This window comes from Lissotriton vulgaris, unplaced genomic scaffold (assembly GCF_964263255.1).
Source record: "Lissotriton vulgaris unplaced genomic scaffold, aLisVul1.2 SCAFFOLD_668, whole genome shotgun sequence".
Classification (NCBI taxonomy): domain Eukaryota; kingdom Metazoa; phylum Chordata; class Amphibia; order Caudata; family Salamandridae; genus Lissotriton; species Lissotriton vulgaris.
In genome coordinates this window covers 453,322-477,785 of record NW_028247623.1, presented here as the reverse complement: position 1 = coordinate 477,785, position 24,464 = coordinate 453,322, and the positions used below count along the sequence as shown (strand labels likewise).

The 24,464-nt window shown below is 44.4% G+C and overlaps 1 protein-coding gene across 1 annotated transcript in view; it reads right to left on the bottom strand.

The window, feature by feature from the left end:
• The window catches only part of LOC147665125 (uncharacterized), a 180,832-nt gene that overhangs the window by 135,726 nt on the left and 20,642 nt on the right, over window positions 1–24,464 (bottom strand). The window lies entirely within an intron of this gene.

Here is a 24,464-nt window from a genome sequence, read left to right as displayed (position 1 = left end):
TATTGATGCTTGCCTTACTCCAAGGGTGGGCTAGAGTATTTTTAAGCTGTCCTTACACTATTACAGAGGTAGCAAATTTGCAGTTGTCTTACTCTTTTGTGGGTGTTTATTTTGTATTTGCATGTCCCTCCCAAAACCCCTTCTTAATTCTACCTCCACCCCACCCACTTTGTAGTAATCATTCTCAATGTTTCCATCACTCAAAGTAGTCCCTCCCACATGTACTACATGTGTGGAGATCCCTCTACCAGAAAAGACTGGAGAGGTAGAGGTGAAGTTCTCCCCTCATACATTTGTGAGTTTAATTTTGTAACACGTAAATTGTACTACTAGAGTCTATAATATAGATCGTTTGTAAATCAGGCACCGAGTGACCCAGACGGAGCTCTCAAATGTATATGGTACCAAACATGGTCAAAATTAGAGGCTAGAGGCCCAACATGAAGCGTTATCGGGGTCTGTCCCTATTGCGTAACCACCTTACACCTCGTGGTAACCACAAACCTCACAGAACAATGACCAGAAGTTCTAACAAGGTGTCTCTGACAGTAGACGTCTGCTGAGACGTCTCTCGCTGACAGTTAGTAGAAGTGTATTATCACACTACTCCAGCACATATGCAAACCTATGTAAAGCAATGATTCCTGGGCTCTGTATGCATAGGACAAATGTGACGGATTAACAAAGGTCATTAACCAATCAAATGATTGGCTGACACTTTAAATCAGTATTATTAAAATTAATATTCTTTCTTACAATTGTGCTATACGCTCTTCCAAAGGTACAAAGTTCTCATCCAGATTCACCCATTTCTTTAAAATGGAATGTTTCCCATAATTTCTTTGCAAACCTGGTAACAGCCGCCAGTAAGGGTAGGTAGACTTGCAGTATCAAATCTCTGCAAATATTAGATTTTTGCCCAGTTGTTACATATAATGTACTGGGGTGAGGGGGAGAAAGGGGTTGACGATAAACTAAATCAAATGAGCAGAATGGACACTTTTCAAAATTGAAAAAAGCACATCAACATCTGGCTTGAGTGTCATGCTCTAAAAAGCAAATTTCCCACAGTGAATAAAAGGTGCACCAAAATAGATGTCTGTAGTAATCTGTATTATTGTATCTGATTACTTACTTCCTAGCTGCTCAGCCAGTGTGAATGTGATCCATGGAATGTTGGTCTGAGATCTTGAATGGAATGTTCCGGTGCCTGGATGCTTGAGTGTGAAGGTTGGAGTATGGGCTGAGCAGCTGCTGGGGCTGCATCACATGAACTCAATAACCTGTAACTACAACTTATAAATGTACCGAAAGTACATCTTGGCTACTGGACTCAATTACTACAGATTTTTGGCGACGGCCTGGACCAAGAACCATGCTTTCTACTGGATCTGCAGAAGCTGCCTATGGTATGGATATGAAGAAACTAAGGAAACCTACAGAAATGAAGAATAAAGCGTCTACTATGAAGCACCAGGCAAGCCAGCCCCACCAGTGTCCTTGCCAGCCTGGACATGCTTCATTGCTCTTCTAAAATTGTTATTGATGCAAGTGGATAACTGGTGTGAGCCTGACTACTTCTTCCAGATCTTATTATTGGTACTTTCTACATCAGTAGGGATTAACTGGTTTTAGTGATGTTTACAAGCATACTAGCTCTACAACTGTGCACGAGCTGCATTGTAATCTTAATGTGTGCGCTGGAGGTGAGATTGCTGCACACCGCGTTGAAATTGACTTTGACAGTGTTGGATCTGAAGAACATGTTACTTTTAAATATGATTGTTGCTGAAAAGTATTGTGGCATGCTGCACTATGCTGTGTTCTCTGTGTGTGTTTCCACTACTGGGGAATACACAGTGTTTAATATGGAACCTGGTTTCGACCCACAGTTAAATCTTGACTTCGAAGTTTTCAAACTGGGGCAAGCACGCCAAAGGGAAGGAGAGTCCATGGATCGTTTCTATGCCCGCGTGAGAGAACTTGCGAGTACATGCACTGACGAAGACCAAGCCAAAGCTGTAAGGAGACAAATCATCCAAGGGTGCTGTGACAAGACTTTAAGAGGATCAATACTACGGAAACCAGGGATTACCCTCGAGGACATCCTCATACTAGCAAGATCACATGACCTATCGGCCGTCAGAGCTACTGAAATGGACCAGGCGCTCAACAAACCCCAAGGGAAGACAGAGGCAGTGAAGACCGAGCGCGCCGATGTAGTAAGAACCCAACCAAGAAGACTCCAACAGAGAGAGCCCCGAAGAGAGAATACCCAAACTCGATGTGGGTACTGTGGTCATGAACCCCATGCAGCGAAGGACTGCCCTGCCCAGGGCAAAACATGCACCCACTGTGGAATCCCGAACCATTTCGCATCCATGTGCCGGCGACGCAGCTACAACAAGACAAGTAAGAAACCAAACCCGCCGACAAGAGCGATACGACATTTGTCCCTGGAGGATCCACCACCCCCGGAGAACACCCAACAAAAACCAGTGAGGTACCTACCGACGGTGGATGAGTCCTCGGAGCCAGAAGATGAAGAGGCATACATAGTCTCTTTTGCGCGCGAACTGAAACAGCGCCGGCCGGAGGCCACAACCCACCTTCACCGTCCAGATAGCTGGAAACTATGTCAAAGCGGTGATTGATACGGGGGCCAAAGTTAATGTCATGGGCTTGCAACAATTCAAGAAGCTGCGCCCTCGTCCTGTGATTGTACCGTCCAAAACCAGAATATTCGCGTATGGAGCGGACACCCCGCTTCCACTCGGCTGCATCAAGTGCGAGCTAGTCAGACTACATATAGACAATGCAGTGGCCCCGGTTGCACTCAGACATCGCCAGATTTCTTTTCACCTCAGACCTCTGGTGGAGAAGGAACTCGAGAAGCTGGAGGCCCAAGGAGTCATCGAGAAGGTCTCCGGGCCAACCCCGTGGGTATCACCGATGATCACTGTGGAGAAGCCCAAACAGCCAGGCGCAATCCGCTTGTGTATCGACATCCGGCTACCCAACTGGGCCATCCGGAGGGAACGTCATTTAACACCGACTATGGACGCATCATTGCAGATGTAATGGCTCCAAATGGTTCTCCAAAACCGACCTGAATGCGGGGTACCACCAGCTGCCCCTGGCGGAGGAGAGCTGTTTCATCACTACGTTCAGCAATGTTTTAACAAATGAAAAAAATGTTATAGTTAGATAGGGATGTAATGGTTGGCGTGCTAGTGTTCCACCACACGCATACACAAATCCGCTGGCCAGGCGTGGCCTGCGGGGAACAAATAAAAGGAGGACGCTTGCCTGTAGGCGTCTCTTCCGTAGCTGATCCATAGTGTCCGTGTTTTTCTCTAGCAGCGGCTCTGCGATCACGCCTCCGCGGACCTGCCAGATTATAGGCCTGGTGGTGTCCCCACGTCACCCCACAACATTGTGCAGTCTTTTTTAGAGCTCACTGACGGAGTGAGCATACATCATTTTCTTGCACATGTACCGGCTCCAAACTTGTTTTCTCATTATGTAGAAACCAATAGTGCCTCTTCTGGACATTTGGTTGCCTCTGACCAGGACAAAGTCAAAGTTTGAGGCTGACCGCCATGTGTAGCCATGGTCGGATACACTAAGCGGGAGGCTGCAATCAAGACTTTCCATTTACACTTAGTAACTTTTGTGTAGGATTTATCACCAGATGTCGTGCAGCCTCCTCCAGCAGGCTGGATTCAGTGAGGATTTGTCGGATTGCCTTTCTGAGAGTCCGGCCACTTTCTGGAGCTTTTTCACAAAAGTTCACCAAATTTCCCCTAACTTCTAAAACTTCTTCCTGAAGTTCCTCTTGAGGGTCCAAAGTATCCAAAGTACAATCCAAGGGTCTGGAATCTCCAAGATGGTCCTTGAAAAGTTGGGACCAAAATTTCCACAATGCACTTGGACAACACCCTTTAAAGTCCTCTGGATATACTCCAGGCAGGGGATTCTTGGCGGAGTTAAGGCAGGTGAGCTCTGTTAACCCATAGCTCGCAGGGAGCCCACTCTTTATTCCGCTTGCAACAAGGTACATCCATAGGGCTGTATTTCCAGATAATGCAGCAGGCGCAGTCAGTCAGAATGCTGGGCCTGATGGTGCAAATCAAGTTTCCAGCTTAGCAATTTTTTTCTTCTCTCATTTTTAAGCAGTAGAGCGGAGATGCACTGCCCCACTCGGAAACTTATTCTGTGTTCTCTGTGGTCACACAGGAAGGCACCCCTGTCCAATGAGATGCAGTAAAACAGCCCAGAGCATGAACATATCGTACAATGCGTGGAACTATGGTCTAGAAAACACTATTCTTCCAACATTCAATATGACTAAAGTCTGAGCAGAGAGGCAAGAGCTGGTTGAACCAACCTCCAGGATGGCTCATTCCCATATCCTCCCTCCCCCTGGATCTGCACATTCCTTTCTTAAGCCTGCCATCTGGCAGGGTTCAGAGAGTAGGACTGTAAATGAAACTGTTTTCTCCTGCCTGTCTCCTCCTTCAATTAAAGATTTTATAGTATTTTTTTTTTACATTTCCGTCTGTATTTATCCATATTTATTGTTTTTCCCTATTATTGGCATTTATACATATTTACTTTGTGTTTCGAAATGTATGGAGTCACGAAATGGTATCTTTCCACATTTATTCAACTTATAAACATGCACTCATACTTTGCTGCCTGTCGCGTTTTAGCACATTAAGCAGCCAATATAGCAAAATACTACACCTTCAGGTAAATATGAGCATTATAATACAATTATATATTACCATACACCTGCATTTAGGGAAATCTCAACCTATTTTTAACTTCCCTTGCTGCCTATCTGCTCAGCTGTGGTCCTAGAAATCACGAAAAACCGCATGGCGAGTCACACACAAAAAGCACACTTGACTGCATTTTTCCACTTTTAAAAATAAAGACAGACAGGAAACACTTTGTTTTCTGTCTGTAATTAGCTATAAAAATCTGTAAAAATGGAAAACGAAGAGCCTTATTTATGGCCCCCTTCCCCTGGCTCTGGCATCCCTCCTCCCAGAATAGCTCTTTAACCCAGGGGCTACTTATCACCTTGTCAAAGCAGCCTGGCTAATCCACTGACCAAGCAGGACAGATCACTGGTTGGCGGAATTTTGGCTACAGACAAGAACAAAGCCGACGCTGTCATCGCACCCCACCTGCGGGACATTATCAACACCTCATTCGACACTGCCACCTTCCCCGAGAGCTGGAAGCACGCCGAACTCAGTGCTCTACTCAAGAAACGTACGGCAGACCCCACCGAACTCAAGAATTACCGCCCCATCTCACTACTCCCGTTTCCAGCCAAAGTCATCGAGAAGACCGTCAACAAACAGCTGGCCGCCTTCCTCGAGACGAATGGATCCCTCGACCCCTCGCAGTCCGGCTTCCGTGCCAACCACAGCACCGAGACCGCCCTCATCGCCGCCAACGACGACATCCGAGCCCTGATGGACAACGGAGAAACAGCGGCCCTCATCCTCCTAGACCTCTCCGCGGCTTTCGACACGGTCTGCCACCGCACCCTTGTGCAGCGCCTCAGCAACGTCGGAATCCAGGAGAAGGCACTGGAATGGATCGTCTCCTTCCTCGACGGAAGAACACAGAGAGTCCGCCTACCACCGTACAAGTCAGAGGCCACCGAAGTCATCTGCGGCGTCTCTCAAGGATCCTCGCTGATCCCTACCCTCTTCAACGTCTACATGAGCCCCCTCGCAGCCATCGCACGCCAACACAACCTCAACATAATCTCCTATGCCGACGACACCCAGCTGATCCTCTCCCTGACCAACGACCCCGCCGCCGCCAGAGCCAACCTGCACGAAGGGATGAAAGAGGTAGCCGAGTGGATGACGACGAGCCGCCTGAAGCTGAACTCAGACAAGACGGAGGTCCTCATCCTGGGCTCCTCGCCCTCCGCCTGGGACGACTCCTGGTGGCCCCCCGCCCTGGGCACCGCACCCAAACCGACGAACCACGCACGCAACCTGGGCTTCATCCTGGACTCCTCCCTCTCCATGACCAGGCAAGTCAACGCCGTCTCCTCGTCGTGCTTCAACATCCTGCGCATGCTTCGGAAGATCTTCTGGTGGATCCCCACGGAGACCAGGAAGACCGTCACCCAGGCCCTCGTCACCAGCCGACTGGACTACGGCAACGCACTCTACGCCGGAACCACCGCCAAGCTCCAGAAGAGACTCCAGCGGATCCAGAACGCCTCAGCCAGACTCATCCTCGACATCCCACGGAACAGCCACATCTCCGGACACCTGAGAGACCTGCCCTGGCTTCCCGTCAACAAAAGAATCACCTTCCGGCTCCTCACCCACGCACACAAAGCCCTACACGATCAAGGCCCGAGCTACCTCAACAACCGAATCAACTTCTACGCTCCCAAACGCCACCTCCGATCTGCCAGCCACGCCCTCGCCGCCGTTCCACGCATCCGCAGAGCCACAACAGGAGGAAGGTCCTTCTCCTACCTGGCCGCCAAGACCTGGAACTCCCTCCCGGCCGACCTGCGCCTGACCCAAGACCACCTCTCCTTCAGGAAGAAGCTCAAGACCTGGCTGTTCGAGCAGTAACGGCACCCCCCCCCCTAAGCGCCTCGAGACCCTACGGGTAGGTAGTGCGCTCTATAAATGTCTTTGATTGATTGATTGATTGAACGTTTTTTAACTTCTTTTCTGTACATTTGCACCTAGATCCTTTGGTTTTCAATGCACAAAACTGTGGAATAGCCTTCCAGCGCCATTGAGGCTTAATTCAAACCTACTTTCCTTCAGGAAAAATTTGAACCCTTGGTTGTTTAATCATTAGGCTGGGACATTCTCACTTCATCCTCCCGCTGATTACGGCGCTAGGACACCCTAGCTTGAGTAGCTATGCGCCCAATACAAATACCTTATTTCATTATTTCATTTCATTTTAGAATAGCAAAAAATGGGGGTGCCCAGGGCACAAGGATGACTGCAACATTCTTTTAGTCCAGTAGAGGAGACCAACACTGTGCAGAGCACGGTGAGCAAGCAGAACAGCTTAAAAAGTAATTCTCCTATTGACTGGCAGCCAGTGAAGCTTTTTTAGAAAGAAAGATGTAGAAGTGGGCCTGGAAGTATTGAATAAGAGGTGTGTTGCTGTGCTCTGCAGGCATTGAGCCAGAAAAGCTGGGAGGCCAAGGTGTAATGCATTGGCATAATCCAATCTAGAAAGAATGGATGCTTGAACAACTATTTTCTGGGCCTTCCTGGAAGTACAATTAAAAATTTCAGGCCTTCATTAACCAGCTGCACACCCTTAAAATTGAGTAAATCTGGCATTTGAAAGAGGGATGATTGTTAAATAAAACACCCACATTTCTTGCTGTGTCAGTGAGTGGTGTAGGGGGTGGAGCCACCCATAGGACAACCACCCAACCAACCTGGCGATAGAATCGGCCCAAAGAGAAGGATTTCCATCTTCTTTCGATTACATTGCAAGTAAATTGTTTTCAACCAGTTGATGACGGTTCTCACACAGGCGGAAAAAGATTCCCTAGCTGAGTCCGAAGCTTCTCTTCTTCAATCTTTCCCCTTTGTATGTGTTTTCCCTCTCTTGCTCTCGGGTAAAGTTTGAAGAGAAAAAGCTTGTGTTTATGCTTCCATCGAGTATAGCCTCTTTACCATCTCTTTTGATTGGCTGACTTTTATGCTTCCACTGCTTGCTTTTCAAACACTAACTTTTTTTATGGTTAATCAATCCATGGTAGTGCATGTGTTTGTCAGCTGTCTCCTTGTGTGCTTCATGCTCGGATATGAATTTACCATAAAAAAATGAAAAGACAAAGCATTTGGCAAAACAGGAACAAGTTGGTTTAATTAAATGCAGCGGCCAAGAGAGTCTTGACAGAAAGGGTCTGAGGAAAGTCTCAGTATGGAATATGCTACTTACCAGTATGCATCTGTTCTTGGCATAGAGGGCTGCAGAGTGGTACATTATGAATAGATCGCCATCTGGTGTTGGGCTCGGATGATTGCACTTTGTTTTTGTCTTGGAGAGTCTTTTGTATCTTGGTGACTCCTCCTTTGGTTGGTAGTGCGCATGGGCATCGGCTCCATCCTTAGATTGTTTTGCCATAGTAGGGTTAGATGGAGTAGTATGATAGAATACAGATAGGAATGCCCATGTAAGTGTATCTAAATAAGATAATGTTGGAACAGACACAGGTTTCCGGGGAGGCTGGGAGGGCATGTACCACTCTGCAGCCCTCTATGCCAAGAACAGATGCATACTGGTAAGTAGCATATTCCGTTCGTGGCATATGGGCTGCAGATGGTACATTATGAATAGACTATACAGCAGTTCTCTCCCTAGCGGTGGTCACCCGTGTCTGTTGCAACTGTTTGAAATAAAGTCTTTAATACAGCTTGTCCCACTCTAGCTTGTTGTGTTGTGTGCACATCTACACAATAGTGCTTTGTGAAGGTGTGCGGTGTAACCCAGGTGGCTGCTTTGCATATGTCATCTAGTGGAATGTTTCCCAAGAATGCCATAGATGCTCCTAGTTTACGTGTAGAGTGAGCTCTAGGAGGAACAGTTAATGTTCTCTTTGCTTTTAAGTAGCATATTTGAATACATTTTACAATCCATCTGGCAATGCCCGCTTTAGAGATGGGATTGCCCTTATGTGTAGGAGAAAACGCAACAAATAGCTGTTTTGTCTTTCTGAAAGTTTGTGTTCTTTCTATATAGTACAATATTGCCCTTCTGACATCTAATGTATGTAGGGCCCTTTCCGCTACCGTCTGTGGTTTTGGAAAGAAGACCGGTAATTCCACTGACTGATTGATGTGGAATGCAGAAATTACTTTTGGTAAGAATTTTGGGTTTGTTCTAAGAACCACTTTGTTTTGGTGTAACTGCATGAATGGTTCTTGAATCGTAAAAGCTTGTAACTCACTTACTCTTCTAAGTGACGTGATAGCTATGAGGAAGGCCACCTTCCATGTGAGGAATTGTATTTCACACCTATGCATAGGTTCAAATGGTGGTCCCATTAGTCTGGTAAGTACTATGTTGAGATTCCAGACTGGGGAAGGTGGTCGTCATGGTGGAATGACTCTTTTGAGTCCCTCCATGAAAGCTTTAATTGCTGGTACTTTAAACAGGGAAAGATGTTGCCTTTTTTGTAGGTACGCCGCTATATCTGCGAGATGAACCCTGATAGAGGTATATGCTAAGTTACATTGCTGCAAGTGTAGTAAATAGCAAATGATCTGTTTAGTGGATGCGTCCAGAGGGTTGATGTGCCTACTGTTACAGTGTATAGCAAACCTCTTTCATTTTGCTGCATAGCATGCTCTGGTGGTAGGACGCCTTGCTTGTTTAATGATTTCCTGGTGGTAAATCTAAATATCCAAACTCTATGACCTCAGGAGCCAGATCGCTAGGTTCAATTGTTTGGGATCTGGGTGCATTATTTCTCCATGGTTCTGTGTAAGGTGCATGGGTAATAATCTTAGCTTTTGATGTGGCACCTGTGAGAGTTGTAGTAGCGTGGTGAACCACGGCTGTCTTGCCCACGTGGGTGCCACTAGTATCATTGTCATTGAGTGCTGCTGCAGTTTCCGAACCACTAAAGGAATTAGTGGGAGAGGGGGAAAAGCGTAAGCAAATCTGTTGGACCAATTTATCCATAGTGCATTGCCCTGGGACCGGTGGTGTGGGTACCTGGATGCGAAGTTTTGGCATTTTGCGTTCAGATGATTGGCAAATAGATCTATCTCTGGTTGCCCCCATCTTTGGAAGAATGGCTGCAGTATTTGGTTGTGCAGCTCCCATTCGTGTACTTGTTCTGACTCTCTACTTAGGATGTCTGCTATCTGATTTTGAACTCCTGGTAGGGGTTCTGCTAACAGATAGATCTTTTGAGGAATGGCCCATCTCCAAATGTCCTGTGCTAGTTTGGATAGTTGGAGAGAGTGTCCCCCCCCCTGTTTTTGAATATAATACATTGCAGTCATGTTGTCTGTTCTGATCAGGACTGCCTTGTTCGTTATTTGCATTTGGAAAGCTTTTAGTGCTAGAAATACTGCTAGTAGTTCCAAGTAGTTGATGTGCAGTTGCTTTTGCTGCACACTCCACTTCCCCTGCACTGTGTATTTGTTCATATGCGCTCCCCATCCGGAGAGCGATGCGTCCGCTGTTAGTATCACTTGTGGAATCGGTTCTAGGAACGACCGTCCCTTGGAAATGTTTGTTGTGTTCCACCACTTCAGAGAGCGATGCGTACGGTCGTCTACCAACACCAGATCTGTAATCTGACCTTGAGCCTGATTCCACTGTGTCGCTAGACACTCCTGTAGTGGACGCATTTGTAGTCTGGCATGTGGTATTAGCAGTATGCAGGAGGACATCATGCCTAACAGCTGCATAAACACTTGTGCTGGTAGTGAGTGTTGTGGTTGAAATCTTTGTATTAACCCAACCATTGTTTGTATCCTGATTGGATTGGGGTATGCTATGGCTCTTTCTGTGTCTATAGTAGCCCCCAGATATTGCTGAATTTTGTTTGGTTGCAGGTGTTATTTTTTGTAGTTCACCGTAAACCCTAGGTGGTGCAGCAATTGAATCGTCTTCTGTGTGTTGTGAAGACATTCTTCTTGTGACTTGGCCTTTATTAACCAATCGTCCAAGTAGGGGAAGACATGTATTTGTTGTCTTCTTAGGTGTGCTGCCACCACAGCTAGGCATTTTGTGAACACTCTTGGTGCCGTTGTGACCCCAAACGGAAGGACTTTGAATTGATAATGTTGTCCTTCCACTACAAACCTTAGGTATTTCCTGTGGGCTTTGTGAATTGGGATATGAAAGTAAGCGTCTTTTAGATCCAGTGTAGAAAGAAAGTCCCCTTTCATCAGTAAAGGAAGTACCTGTTGGAGCGTGACCATGTGGAAATGTTCCGAATTTATGTATGCATTGAGAGGTCTGAGGTCTAAGATTGGTCTTAGAGACCCATCTTTTTTGGGGATTAGGAAGTATAGAGAGTATACTCCTGTCCCTTGTTGATGCTTTGGAACCTTCTCTATTGCATGTTTTTGTAGCAGTGCTAGTACTTCTTCTTTTAACAAGGTCAGATGATCTTGACTCAGTGGACGCTGTTTGGGGGGGATGTTTGGTGGGGTAGCTGTGAGTTCTAGGCAATAACCATGTTGGATAATTTGTCTCACCCACTTGTCTGATGTGATGTTTTCCCAGACAGGTAGGAACTGTGATAGACGTCCCCCGACCGGTGTTATGTGGTCTGGGGGAAGTTGTATTAAGTCACTGTTTTGGGGTTGAGGAGTTGCGGGTGTTATTATTTCCGCGGCCTCTACCCTTGTTGTTGTTACCTCTGTAACTACCTCTTGAATTACCTTTGAGTGACGTAGGTGTGAAAGAGGTGGATTGCTTATTTCTTCCTGTATTTTTGAGCCTCCTCTATAGGTGGATCTACGAAAGGAACCCCTTTGTGTTGGCTGTTGCAATGCTCCCATTGACTTAGCCGTTTCTGTATCTTTCTTCATCTTTTCTAAGGTCTTCTCTGTGCTTGAGCCAAAAAGTGTTTTCTGATCAAAGGGTTGGTTCAATAAGGATGTTTGTACTTCTTGTTTGAACCCTGAGATTCTAAGCCATGCATGTCTCCTTAACATGACACTGGTGTTGATGGATCTTGCTGCAGTGTCTGCTGCGTCTAGGGCGCACTTAATGGAAGTGTTAGTTATTATCTTTCCTTCCTGTATTAACTGATCTGCCCTCTTCTGATGTTCTTTGGGGAGATGTGTGATGAGTTTTTCTAATTCATCATAATGTGCCCTGTCGTAACGTGCAAGTAGCGCCTGTGTATTTGCTATACGCCAGCTATTTGCCGCTTGTGATGCTACTCTCTTGCCTGATGTATCTATTAATTTTGACTCTTTATCAGGTGGAGGGGCCTCTCCTGTAGATAATGAGTTTGCTCTTTTACGAGTGTTTGAAACTACAAGCGAGTCCAGAGGTACCTGCCCTTTGATAAATATTGGATCCTTTGGAGCCGCCTTATATTTTTTATCAATTCTTGGGTTTAACACCCTAGCCCTCACTGGGTCTTTGAATATTTCTTCTGTGTGACTGAGAAGACCCTTCAGCATAGGTAGAGTACCTGATGTTCTTTGTGCATTAGGTAGTGTATCTAATAGGAAGTCCTCTATTTGAGGTTCTGTATGTAGATCTACCTTATGATATTTTGCTGTCCTATTAATGAGCTGTACAAACCCTGTGTTATCATCAGGTGGTGAAGGCTTTGAGGGATAGAACTCTGGGTCATTGTCATCATCTGACCCTGCGTTATAATTTTCCCATGGGTCATCCTCATCTGGGATAGTGTCATCATCCCCTTGAGGTTCTCCCTCCCCTGTATCACTGTCTACATCAGACTGAGGTGTAGATGGTCTTGGTGTAGAAGGTGCAGGAATATTTGGCATTGTGTGAGGAATAGGAGAAGAGGGTGTGACTTTAGGTCGAGGAGAAGTAGGAGGAGTTGTATTTGTCCCCAGTGTTCTCTTTTTTGAAGGAAGAGATTTGTCTTCTATCTGTTCATTCTTCCTCTTCTTCGTCACTACTTTGCCAGTTTGTGGATCGATAAACAAAATCTTTTGTTTGGGATCTGTCTGCTGCTCCTGTGTCGGTACCGAAGCCTTCGGTTCCGAAAGGTGCCTTTGTTTTCGATCGTCAATGTTCGGTGTTTTCGGCACCGAGTGTTTGCTCGATTCCGATTTTTTCGGTGTCGAGTGAGTCTTCGACGTCGAATCATGTTTCTGTTTCGACATGGAATGTTTTGATGCCGAGCTTTCCCTTGCATGGAGCTTCGGCGTCGATGTCGACCTCTTCTCGGATCCGACATGGTGGGAGACCGAGTGTTTCGGTTTCAGTTTCGGTGCCAGGCCCGAAGGCGGGGCGTCGGAAACTTTTTTCTGCGGTTTGACCGGGGTCATTACCACACGGGGTCGGTTTTTTGGTAAGGGGACGTCGTCACTCACGGTTTGTTGCACGCCCAGTTCTTCGACATCCGACTCGTCCCCTTCCGACCCCGACTGATCCTCATGATCATCTTCTTCATCAAGTTGCTGGTCTCCGAACAGCTCCGGGATCGCCTCCGACTGCATTCTGGAAACCTCGTGTCTTCGAGCTCGACGATTTCTAATCGTCGACTTGGACGAGAATGCTGCGCAGGCTTCGCAGTCCCTGGATTCGTGTTCAGGCGATAGGCAGAGGTTGCACACCTCGTGTAGGTCCTTGTGTGGGAACTTAGCACCACACGTTGGACATTTCTTGAATGGAGTCCTTTCCATGGACTCCGGGCTTGACTACGTCGAGAAAGGCCTCCTGTTTGTCGACGTAGATCAAAGTTTTTTCTTCGATGTTGGAGTCGAAACGCGCCGTAATGGGAATGAAATCGCGTTCGATAACAATACCGTCGAATTGAAAAGGGAATACGCGCCGATAAGTCACTTCTTTTCGAAGTCGATCTGGAGCGTCTCAATCCTCATCCGAACCCGATGGCGGAAAAAAACAATCTAAGGATGGAGCCGATGCCCATGCGCACTACCAACCAAAAGGAGGAGTCACCAAGATACAAAAGACTCTCCAAGACAAAAACAAAGTGCAATCATCCGAGCCCAACACCAGATGGCGATCTATTCATAATGTACCATCTGCAGCCCATATGCCTCGAACACAAAGTTTTGGGTGACATTATATACCTCTCGTGCGGTTCAATTAAGTAATTTCGGCGTTCTTGATAAAACAGATCAGTCATAAAATAACAAGGTGGTTCATCTGTCATGGATGCTGATGGCTCTCGATCTCGTGGAGAGCTAGTGCGAGCCAGTGTGTATGTGTCCATATGTCCGGTATGAGGATCGCGTGATCACTACGTATGTTGTGCATGTCATGTCCGGACTGACTGAGTGTTTCTATATAGATATGGTATCTTGCTTTGTGGTATTTTGGGGACGCTGAGCCTTTGGCCAAACCTGTTTTATTTTGGCCAATTTCCTCGAACCTCTTTGTGGTCAACTATCTTTCTGTGAGATTGATCAGGATTTTGTCTTTGGGCTAAGAAAGAGAATTTCTGAACTGTCGTTTGATAGGGGTATGTGTGGGTCACTGGACCTGCCTGACCATGAATCTCTGACTCTGGGTTCATGGGCAGGCCACCTTGGGTAAATCCGACAGCAATCATATGAGTTCACTGGAACTCCTTCAAATAATATGGCAGCCACTGGTGTCATTTTTATCGACATTCTAAACATTGTGCATATAGTTGTCATAGTGTATATTGACATTGTCTTTACTGATATTAGCATAGTTATGTGTGCCTAGATCATGTCGTACATCGACATTGTTTTTACCTATACCAACATTGTGGTTTGTGCATGGATTATGGCATACATTGACATTGTTACTGCCCGTGTCGGCGCTGTTGTGCGGGCATAGATTATGGCATACACTGAAATTGCATTTATGGGAATTGACGTGTATTTAGGCACAGGTTATGGCATACGTTGACATCGCACGTATTGGTATTGAAATGGTTATGCGGGCACAGGTTTTGGCATACGCTGACATCGCACGTATTGGTATTGCCGTTGTCGGACCTGCACATATGGTATTCATTGACATTGTATTTACCATTCCAACATACTTCTCTCCTCCTGCAATCCGTGTTGCTGTCTGTCACCTTTGTGCTTCTCCCTGCCAGTCTACATGCAGCACTCGCCCCGATATTCTACCCCTGTTGCTTTGTCACTCTTGTGCTTCTTCCCAGCCATCTCCACGTTGCTTCTCCTCCTCATCCCGCCCTCCATGTTGTTTGCCTCCAGACTGGCTCTCTGTATTGCTTTCCTTCACCCCAGCCTTCAATGTTGCTTCAGCCCACCCCAGTCCTCCGTGCTGTCTCCCATGTCTGAAAAAGAAAACGCTTTAGCACTACTTATTTTTTTAGTTACCAATCCACATCTTACGTGGTGTGCACACCTACCTGTATATTAGGGATGATGTACAGTGAGGCTAAAAACCATTGGCAAAGACAAAGAAGCTACAGATTGGAGGAACAAATGGTGGATTGATCTGCTGGGAGGGACTTTGTTAATATGTTCCTATGTCTGATTGTCATTGTGAGCTTTCCAAATACGGCCACAGTATGTAGCTTTTTGGGATCTGCAGTTGTGGACTACATTAAAATCCTCCATTGACCAGCAGCATGGGACAGATCTGGGCTAGAAGCAGGAGACCTCACAATTTGGGCACAATCAAATGCGCACCTGGTTGTCATTAACCTTTCTGATTCGCAATTAGGGAGGGACAAAGGGTCAGCCCTGGCCTAGAAATTTCCGTAACATGCGTTAATGTAACAACATGTTGATAGTAAATTGAGACAGGTCTGTGTTGGTGGCCATCTGGAGGTTTGTAGCCTCGGATATCTTCATTGGACCGGCCTTCATGTGGTGTGATATGATAAACTAAGCAGTATATTGTGAATCAATAATTCAGAGTACTTTAAGTTAACACATGCCTTCTTTGCTTCTACAGTGAAACTGAATGGACAAGAAAGGAGGGATTGCATCATGGAATCTATTGCTAGTAAGTATTACATTAATACAAATCAGAGGGTCCATTATTAAAAAGAGACGCCCGTCTAGGACTTCTTTAAGGGTAGGTCTAGCTCGAACGTGAGGATTCCCACTCGTCTCTGAAGACACCAAAACCTTCTTCAGAGACTTGAGTATCAAGACTAGCAGCAAATGTTTAGGATTACTTAAAATGGGAAAAGAAGATTCTCTAAGCCAACAGTTACCGCAACATTGGTACCACATGGTCATAGAAATAAAAGACAGTCTGCCCAGAGAGAGACATTAAAATGTAGAATATTTGGGCGCTGCCTGGGGGATTACGATGCACGTTTCCGGCAGCCTTTTTATGTTGGTTATTCCAGCACGTTAAAGCTGGCAGAAAGGGTCTTTTGGGGCACCTCGCTGGGCCGTTGTCCCCTGTGGGACTCAGCGAAGAAGCCTGGGGGGCACCTATGGTTCCCCACTAAACATCCTAAACATTAATGTTTAAAAAGTTACGTTTTCTTTTTGCGGCTTGTGCTGCAGACTGCAGCCAAACCGCAATTGGAAATATACACTCTCCGATCGTGGTGAAGGCGGTCTCATTGTATTTTGGGAAGTGGGACCGCCTACTCCTTGTCAGGCGGTCCTGTTTCTGACACAATGCCGGTCGGACGCTCGTCCAACCGGCTTCGAAATGAGGCCTTAAATCTTTACAATTAAATGCATGACTAAATAAAACAGACAAAGAAACATTTTATAAACCTTAACAAACAAACTATTATATATTTAAAAAATACTCCTTAGAAAAGAACAACATTAAAAAAAGTAAGTATATTAATTTAACGTATTTTGAATTTTACTAACCTATAAAAACATGGAGCACAAAAATGTATTCATATCATATAAGTCCTATTAACATTAAAAAAATTATATACTTTAAAATGATATATCTGACCAAACCACACAAACGTTCATTATATTACATTCTAACTCCAGTCCCACAAATATTGGGGGGAGTGCCTATTCTTGAGTGAGGAAGAATTTACTATTCTGATACCAGTTCCTCAAATATTGGAGAAAGTGCTTATATTTGGCGGGTTGTTGAAGGAATATGCTACTTACCAGTATGCATCTGTTCTTGGCATAGAGGGCTGCCGAGTGGTACATTATGAATAGATCGCCATCTGGTGTTGGGCTTGGATGATTGCACTTTGTTTTTGTCTTGGAGAGTCTTTTGTATCTTGGTGACTCCTCCTTTGGTTGGTAGTGTGCATGGGCATCGGCTCCATCCTTAGATTGTTTTGCCATAGTAGGGTTAGATGGAGTAGTATGATAGAATACAGATAGGAATGCCCATGTAAGTGTATCTAAATAAGATAATGTTGGAACAGACACAGGTTTCCGGGGAGGCTGGGAGGGCATGTACCACTCTGCAGCCCTCTATGCCAAGAACAGATGCATACTGGTAAGTAGCATATTCCGTTTGAGGCATATGGGCTGCAGATGGTACATTATGAATAGACTATACAGCAGTTCTCTCCCTAGCGGTGGTCACCCGTGTCTGTTGCAACTGTTTGAAATAAAGTCTTTAATACAGCTTGTCCCACTCTAGCTTGTTGTGTTGTGTGCACATCTACACAATAGTGCTTTGTGAAGGTGTGCGGTGTAGCCCAGGTAGCTGCTTTGCATATGTCATCTAGTGGAATGTTTCCCAAGAATGCCATAGATGCTCCTAGTTTACGTGTAGAATGAGCTCTAGGAGGAACAGTTAACGTTCTCTTTGCTTTTAAGTAGCATATTTGAATACATTTTACAATCCATCTGGCAATGCCCGCTTTAGAGATGGGATTGCCCTTATGTGTAGGAGAAAACGCAACAAATAGCCGTTTTGTCTTTCTGAAAGTTTGTGTTCTTTCTATATAGTACAATATTGCCCTTCTGACATCTAATGTATGTAGGGCCCTTTCCGCTACCGTCTGTGGTTTTGGAAAGAAGACCGGTAATTCCACTGACTGATTGATGTGGAATGCAGAAATTACTTTTGGTAAGAATTTTGGGTTTGTTCTAAGAACCACTTTGTTTTGGTGTAACTGCATGAATGGTTCTTGAATCGTAAAAGCTTGTAACTCACTTACTTTTCTAAGTGACGTGATAGCTATGAGGAAGGCCACCTTCCATGTGAGGAATTGTATTTCACACCTATGCATAGGTTCAAATGGTGGTCCCATTAGTCTGGTAAGTACTATGTTGAGATTCCAGACTGGGGAAGGTGGTCGTCTTGGTGGAATGACTCTTTTGAGTCCCTCCATGAAAGCTTTAATTGCTGGTACTTTAAACAGGGAAAGATGTTGCCTTTATTGTAGGTACGCCGCTATAGCTGCGAGATGAACCCTGATAGAGGTATATGCTAAGTTACATTGCTGCAAGTGTAGTAAATAGCAAATGATCTGTTTAGTGGATGCGTCCAGAGGGTTGATGTGCCTACTGTTACAGTGTATAGCAAACCTCTTCCATTTTGCTGCATAGCATGCTCTGGTGGTAGGACGCCTTGCTTGTTTAATGATTTCCATACATTCTGGTGGTAAATCTAAATATCCAAACTCTATGACCTCAGGAGCCCGATCGCTAGGTTCAATTGTTTGGGATCTGGGTGCATTATTTCTCCATGGTTCTGTGTAAGGTGCATGGGTAATAATCTTAGCTTTTGATGTGGCACCTGTGAGAGTTGTAGTAGCGTGGTGAACCACGGCTGTCTTGTCCACGTGGGTGCCACTAGTATCATTGTCATTGAGTGCTGCTGCAGTTTCCGAACCACTAACGGAATTAGTGGGAGAGGGGGAAAAGCGTAAGCAAATCTGTTGGACCAATTTATCCATAGTGCATTGCCCTGGGACCGGTGGTGTGGGTACCTGGATGCGAAGTTTTGGCATTTTGCGTTCTGATGATTGGCAAACAGATCTATCTCTGGTTGCCCCCATCTTTGGAAGAATGGCTGCAGTATTTGGTCGTGCAGCTCCCATTCGTGTACTTGTTCTGACTCTCTGCTTAGGATGTTTGCTATCTGATTTTGAACTCCTGGTAGGTGTTCTGCTAACAGATAGATCTTTTGAGGAATGGCCCATCTCCAAATGTCCTGTGCTAGTTTGGATAGTTGGAGAGAGTGTCCCCCCCCCCCTGTTTTTGAATATAATACATTGCAGTCATGTTGTCTGTTCTGATCAGGACTGCCTTGTTCATTATTTGCATTTGGAAAGCTTTTAGCGGTAGAAATACTGCTAATAGTTCCATGTAGTTGATGTGCAGTTGCTTTTGCTGCACACTCCACTTCCCCTGCACTGTGTATTTGTTCATATGCGCGCTCCATCCGGAGAGCAATGCGTCCGCTGTTATTATCACTTGTGGAATTGGTTCTAGGAACGACCGTCCCTTGGAAATGTTTGTTGTGTTCCACCACTTCAGAGAGCGATGCGTACGGTCGTCTACCAACACCAGATCTGTAATCTGACCTTGAGCCTGATTCCACTGTGTCGCTAGACACTCCTGTAGTGGACGCATTTGTAGTCTGGCATGTGGTATTAGCAGTATGCAGGAGGACATCATGCCTAACAGCTGCATAAACACTCGTGCTGGTAGTGAGTGTTGTGGTTGAAATCTTTGTATTAACCCGACCATTGTTTGTATCCTGATTGGATTGGGGTATGCTATGGCTCTTTCTGTGTCTATAGTAGCCCCCAGATATTGCTGAATTTTGTTTGGTTGCTGGTGTGATTTTTTGTAGTTCACCGTAAACCCTAGGTGGTGCAGCAATTGAATCGTCTTCTGTGTGTTGTGAAAACATTCTTCTTGTGACTTGGCCTTTATTAACCAATCGTCCAAGTAGGGGAAGACATGTATTTGTTGTCTTCTTAGGTGTGCTGCCACCACAGCTAGGCATTTTGTGAACACTCTTGGTGCCGTTGTGACCCCGAACGGAAGGACTTTGAATTGATAATGTTGTCCTTCCACTACAAACCTTAGGTATTTCCTGTGGGCTTTGTGAATTGGGATATGAAAGTAAGCGTCTTTTAGATCCAGTGTAGAAAGAAAGTCCCCTTTCTTCAGTAAAGGAAGTACCTGTTGGAGCGTGACCATGTGGAAATGTTCCGAATTTATGTATGCATTGAGAGGTCTGAGGTCTAAGATTGGTCTTAGAGACCCATCTTTTTTGGGGATTAGGAAGTATAGAGAGTATACTCCTGTTTCGATGCCGAGCTTTCCCTTGCATGGAGCTTCGGCGTCGAAGTCGATGTCTACCTCTTCTCGGATCCGACATGGTGGGAGACCGAGTGTTTCAGTTTCAGTTTCGTCAACGACTGTTGCTTCGTATTCTCGACCTTACAAGTAAGTGTTCGCTTAGACTGTTTAAGTCACAGAGGCACTTTCGTTTGGTCCTCTATTTTCTAATTGGAATTCCACGTCCTTAGTAATTTTACTTGGCTCATTGACTTTGCTTAAACACTGTGTAACTGGTAAATCTATGGTACCAGCAACGCCCGACCGCACCTATCGGGCGTCTCTAAATGCACTATTTTTTTTAAAAAAACAATACAATTCCAAGGGCGTTCTACTCCACCTCATAAATGTTTAAGTCCTGCTATTGTCTTTATGTATGGACATAAATTGCTCGTTTTCTAGACATCGACCCCAACAACCATTCGTCATTAATAGGCACACCCTTCAGGTTTACTTATTAGTTACCTGCTGTCACACATGCTGTATTTGTCCTCTGTATTTCCAGCAAGAGTCTGGTCGTCAAACAGCTGTGTTTGATACGATGTAACTGGGTCCTCTACAATTATTGTAACTCTGTGTCTGTACCAACCATTAATCGTAGGCCAGATAATTCTAATAAGAACGATCTTTCTTATCTATAGATCGTGATTCTCTACCAACTATTATTGAAGTCATATCTAGAGTTGATACCTAGACTTCTTCTGCTGTGTTGTTGAACTTCATGCACAAGGTAATTCTCACCACTAATATGGTTCACTGCTTTAAAATAGATCTTCACTTTGCAATATCGTGAACCTGCCATCCTTGTTTTTCAGCATTGTTGTTGCCTTGAAGCTTCTGATCTAATATCCGTAGAGCCTTGTCAATTTATCTCAACTAGCATCACTGACCCTTTTGGGAAGTGTATGTTACAGAACCTTAATGTAAGCGAGTTTTTCCCATTAATAATATTTTCAACAACGTGTGATTTACCAGCAATTGTTGATTTTACATTTAGTCGCAACACCGACTAAACAAGTTTTTTAATACGTTTCATGCATTTTATTATTAAACTCTCACAAAAATGCTTTTACTTTGTATCTTTTGAGAATGGATATGCGTATCATTTATGTTATGTGATATAACCAGGTTGTAATATTATGTTATTCTGTTACAGTTTTTCTTAAGGTCATCAATTATAATGCACAAAGCCCAAGTCCTGATGATGGTCTTATGAAACAATCTCCCAAAGACCGAAACGTCGACCACCGAGTCTAATCCTGCTCGATATTTATTAATCACCAATGATTTTCATTTACTTTTTTGATCTGAAATCATTGTGTCATTATTTGTTAGCAGTGTAGACTTATTTTGAGATGTATTATAGGAGTATATAGGACGCTCCTTTTATATCCCAAATGCATTTTTCTGTACCCTATCTGTATCGTTGATTAAATTTCCCTGTCGTAAAGAAAATAATAATCTTTTGACTCAAAAAACCTGGTTATTGTATTCTTTCATTTTGTTAGTGTGGTAACATTATTGATTTGTATTAGAGAAATCATATTCAGCCACTAACTGATAGTAGTGTGGGTACCTAATTTATTGGAGTCCCTCTTCTGCTGAAACTAAGAATTCCAAACAAAACCCCTTGCTGGCCCATTTTTTGAACGTACTATTTGCCCAAGCCCGCAAGGGTATATTGGGTTGCTCACCCACTTCTCAATAATTTTATTCGCGCAGATAACCTCTGCTGTGAGCCATTATCATAGTGGTATAACCTGTTATCCAATAGTCTCTCTAACTCTAACCCAAGCTTCGCTTGGATGTCTGAGACTGAGACTCTTTCCTATACTGATGATTACATCCTCAAGATAGCGGCTGGACCCTCCCTTCTTGGCAATAGAAGTGCATTGGTCAGCTTGCCCATAGAATCCGACCTTAACCAACTGGAACGTCTTAAAAAGAAACTTGTGAGAACTGAACTCCACGCTAAATTCCTCACCGATTGTCTTAGTGCCAATATCATCCCCACTGGCCTTCAAATACGCAATATCCCCATTATATTTATCGACGACGGTGATTTCAAAATTGGATTCAGTCATGCAGCAAACAAATGCTCACGCACCTGGATGGTGTTGAGCATAGAGACGGCCTTTAAACAAATTAAATTGCTGCTTAAAGAGATAGAGACACTAGAAAATAAGATCAACAGTGACTCTAGTATCACTAATGCCAAAACCCTTCTTGACAAGGTAGCCCAATTCATCAAGGAATTTGAAGAGTTCAACTTACAAAAGAAAACTGACAAACTGCAAAAAGACATTCGCAGTTACAACAAGGAAAGAACTTATCCATACTTACACAAAGATTTTTACCAACCTCAAAACAATCCAAGAGGCCCCAATCAAAATCAACAACAACAAAAAAGAATAACTTTCTCTGACACTGGCTCCGACACCGACAGTGAACAGGCCTCAGTGGGTCAATTTAGACCATTGTATGATCAACAACTATCCACCTCACGCCAGGTTTTTTTTAGGACAAGAGAGGAGGGGATCAGGCCCTCCCCGGAGAGCAAGGGGAGCAAGACGCGGCTGGTATCGGAATCAGTACACCCCGGGACAACGCCAGACCCGCAACCAACATTACGAATGGTGAATGAACAATCTACGAGTCCCATTTTTAATTTATCTAAGCATATACTAACCCATGCTGAAATTTCTGTACTAACATCTGGCCTATCATTTGTGCCTACTTACAGAAACAACAAATGTCAAACCAAACTAGAGCTTTACAAGTTCTTTCGCTTGGTACGCCTCAAGAACTTTTTTTCATCTAAGCCTGATACACGAGAAAAGAACTGGACAGGACTGTATCCACCATCAACCTTTTTTCCCTTAAACAACATGATAGCTAAAAATATCCTCACCTTTGAAAGTGCGGTACTTATTGAAACAGAAAACCTTTTTAAACAAACGGTTTACTGTAGAAACAACTTAGACAAAGAAGAACATCTTGCACTTAAAAATCTAGAATCTCTCACTGACACACTAATCAAACCGGCCGACAAAGGCGGTGGCCTGGTCTTGTGGGATCGTGATGCCTACAGACAAGAAATGCTCAAACAATTGTCAGTTACTGAAAACTACAAACTACTCAGAGCTGACCCTACTAAGAGACTAGAGGCAGAAATAACAGCCCTAAGTAAATCAGGAAGCGATGGAGGATGGCTGAGTGACAAGGAAGCTGAATTCCTAGTCAATAAGACCCCTACTGTACCAGCCATTTACATCCTCCCAAAAATACACAAACACGCCACTGAACCACCAGGGAGACCAATAGTCTCGGGGTGTAACTCTATACTCAAACCCCTTGCCCAATATTCTGACTTCTTTATTAGACCCTTTGTAGTAGAATCAGAAACCTACATCAGGGACACTACATCGGTGATAAACAAATTAGAAAATCACTACTTTGATCCAGAAGAAGAATATCTAGTCACGATGGACATCTCAAGTCTTTATACCAACATCCCTCAAGATGAGGTTCTAGCAATAATCAGTGACATGCTGGATAGTCGTGTTAGACCACACAATGTACCAACTGAATTCATAGTCTAATGCATTCGGCTATCTATGTGTGAAAACTTCTTCCTTTTTGAAAAGGAGTTCTATCAACAACTCAAAGGAGTTGCCATTGGGGCGGTTTACGCCCCCAATATAGCTAACATCTAGGTTTCCAATTTTGTGCAAAAATTCATCTATCACCATCTAAATCCATTCCTAGCCAACATCTCGTGTTGGCTTAGGTATATAGATGACGTTTTTCTAATTTGGAAGGGCAACAAAGAACTTCTAACAGAATTCCACAAATGGCTCAATGACAGAAATCCAAACTTACAGTTCAGTCTCGATTGTAACACTAAGGAGATGAATTTTCTTGATGTTACCATCAAAGTAAACGAAGACAATACCATTTATACGACCCTCTTCACAAAACCCACTGGGAGGAATACCCTCTTAAAATACAGCAGCCATCATCCTAAAGCACTTCGTGATGGGCTACCCTTTGGCCAGTTTCTACGGCTTCGAAGAAACTGTTCCAAACGTGCGGATTATTTTCATGAAGCGAAAGTCCTCAAACAAAAACTACTCGAGAGAGGCTATCCTAACAGGCTTCTCAAAAACTCCTTGAAAGGAGCATGGTACAACAACCGTGACTCCTTACTAGAAACAAAACCCAAAAAGACAGAAGCTCCTCTTGTATGTGTCACAACTTTTGGTTCCATTAGCCAACAGATCAAAAAGATTGTCATCAAACATTGGACATTACTATATGAACTACCTGAACTGAGAGATAAGCCACTGTTTGCCTTCAAACGTGGCCCGAATTTACGAGATCGTCTGGTACACGCCTACGACCGTCAAGACCCAAATGTCGTGAACAACATGAGACAGGTAGTACCTGTACAAGGTCATTTTAAATGTAATAACTGTATTGCTTGCAACACAACCAACAATATAAAATTCTTTGAAATCAGAGGTAAAAAAATCCCCA